Genomic DNA, 3,029 nt, shown 5'->3' with positions numbered 1-3,029 from the left:
AAAACAATTACTGTGAAACTATTTACATTCTCATAGAATTATAAATATTTCTCAAGGAATACTTTACAGCACAACTTTTTTTTTTCATACAGAAGAATTCATTCCAAAGCAATTGACATTGAGACGTTTTCACATGCATTTCTAATCTCTATATACATGACTATCACTGGTCACAGTCGCCCACCTTCTGAGCTCCTCGGCATCTGAGCATGAATACAAACTCGTCAGATAGACAGCCTTCCTCACATTTTGACTTTTAGCCAAGAAACTGCCTACATTTCTTTGGGGTCTATTTACCCTAACTGCCTAGCCTATTCCTACCTCCTGTTCCTATCACACCATCCTCTGAAGGGGTTACCCAAATTTCCAATAGGGAATAGGGACACAGACTCCTCTGGCTTCTTCCATGCCGAACAGGGACACAGGGTAAGGCAATTGGAGTACCCCGTCAGTGGATCTATCTAAAAGACTTCCAAATTGCATAACCCTTGTCTCTAAGGGGAGAAGAAAGTCCTTGAGTCATGAATAGGAGATTTAAAGGAGAAGTAAAGGCAATAGTACTTAACATTACAAGTTCTAGACAGGGAACTAGAAAAAAGTCAGAACAGGGCAATTTTCAGATGTTCATATGAGAGTCCACTGGAGTTTCTTGACCAGGGCTTCCAAAAGCATCCCTCTATTGGGTTCTTCCTCATTTTTATTTTGTCTTCCAAGGCTGGACTAGTAGGCTGGGAAGAGTGGCTGGATACTCAAGTGAGGGTCCAGTGACCCTGCTTGGCACTCCTTTTAAACTTTTCTAAGGAGGGTGATCACAAACTAGAGTAATTTGGAAACATGAATCAGTCTTGATGGGATTTGGAAAAGAAGACCAGAATTTGGTGTTGGGGGTGAGGAGATGGGGCTGGATTTGAGAGGACATAGGTGAGGAGGTTGAATGTGATCAAGGTACATTGTGTGACATTCTCTAAGAATCAATAAAATATTCTTAAAAATACATAATGACATGTATGTATGGACATGACATTAATGAAATACATTATGTTATATGGTAACTAAAAAGAAGACAATTATTATGGGGAACTTAAGCCTTCTTGGAAAAGGGCTAGATTAATATGCTTGAGTAGACCTGGGGAAGAGAGGGAAGTAGACAGGGAGATGTTAGAGAAAATTCCTTGTGCAGCAAGATTATCCTGAGTTGGGCTCTCTCGATTCATGGAGGGCCAGCCCGTGCATCACCAGGAGCACAGCAATGGCTGGAAGGGATGCCAGGCTCAGCATGAGTTCTGAAAATGACGATTTTAGTCTCATTTTTTCCCCAATCCTTGAAAAGAATACAGCATGGAAGAGGGACAGAAGCCAGGCAGTATGACGTATTATGGAAAGGGTCAAGTGCAGAATTTGATGATCATCTGAACAATAATAGCCCTTTTTATTCAATTATTTAAAAATATGTGCCAGGACATTTTCTGTCACATTCTTAGGTACACTTTAAACACTGGGAAAGCAGAAAAACTCCATGTTTTAAATGTAACTCTTCAAATCAGAATATACACAGTAAATTAATTTTCACAGCAAATGTTTGAAATAGGTGATCTTATAAATTTTGGTTAATACTGGAGAGTCCTGAATATCTAGGACTTTATACAGAAATGAATGAACCATCCCAAAGCTTTCTGAGAAATGTTTCATCCTGACTGACAAATAGTGTTTTTTCTTTTTTAGGTGAGTCAATTTTGAGAGAGGGTCTCAGTTTGTGGCTCAGACTGCCTAGGAACCAGGACCCTTCTCCCTAACTTTGAATATTGGGGACAAAAAAAGGGTCAACAAGCCTTGTAAACATTTTGAGGATTTTTTGGAAGTTTCATGTGAGATAACAGGAATATCTTATTTATAATTGTAAGTTACATATGTGTGTGCACGTGTAGGTCTGAATATGTGTGTACATATGTATGTGAGTGTGTGGTTTCTGTGTAGTGTATGTGTGGTGTTTATGGTTTATGTATAAATGTGTGTTTGGTATTTGTGTGTGTATATATGTATGTGCTGTGCATGTGTGTGTGGTGAATATATGTGGCATGTCTGTGTTTTGTGTGTGTGGTATACGTGTATGTGTGTGGTTTGTGACCATATGTGTATGTGGTGTGTATGTGTATTTGGTGTGTATATGGTGTGTGTGTATGTGTGAGGTTTGTATGGTATATGTGATGTATGTACTTATAGGTAGGTGTATGTGTGGTTTGTGTGTGTTTGGTGTGTATGTATCTCTGTGTGTTTTGTATGCATGTGGGGAGAGCTGAGGAAAATCAAGGCAATCATACAATTAAAAGCTTCAAACATATTAAAATCACAATAAAATTCAAGAAAGAAAGCTGGTTGCTCTGAGACAGCCCACATGGCATTAAAAATTCACCTCAGAATCTTGAAAATACTTTTGTTTTCTTATTAGTTTCAAATTAAGTTAGGTTAAGTAGGATAAACAAATCACTTCATACTAATTACAGCTGTTAATAATATGCTGGCTTTTTTATATGTTCTAATTTGTGAATATTTTATTAACCGATGTAGAAAAAGGAATTTAGCATTTGGTTATAATTTTTTTTCTTCAAAAAATACCCTGTGCTTTTCTTTGGTGATTCATCTTTTTTTCTATTTAGGTCTCACTTTAAACATTAATATTTTTATTTATTCTATGAAGAGGTCATGCATTTGCATAGTGGCTTTTGCTCATATCCATCCGTCACTACCTCCCTCTAGTGCCCTTTACCTGGTCCCCCTCTGGTCTTCATGTCCTTTTTAAAAAGTAAACACCTAGTCTAATGCGCATGAGTGCTGCTCATATATACATGGGTATGGAACTGCCACAAGAGTGTAGGCCACATACTCAAGGGAGGGCGACTGCCCATCCCTTCGCAGCCATCAGCTGCCAGTAGCTCCCCTTCCAACAGTTGGGCTTCCTAACACTGGTGACATGAAAAGAGAAGGCTGTGGAGAATTGTCTGAAGGTTAAAGGGTCAAGCAGGGAACAGGGA

Source organism: Nannospalax galili, unplaced genomic scaffold (genome assembly GCF_000622305.1).
Source record: "Nannospalax galili isolate Female #2095 unplaced genomic scaffold, S.galili_v1.0 scaffold252, whole genome shotgun sequence".
In the NCBI taxonomy this organism is placed as follows: Eukaryota; Metazoa; Chordata; class Mammalia; order Rodentia; family Spalacidae; genus Nannospalax; species Nannospalax galili.
Note: the sequence above shows the minus strand (reverse complement) of the source record.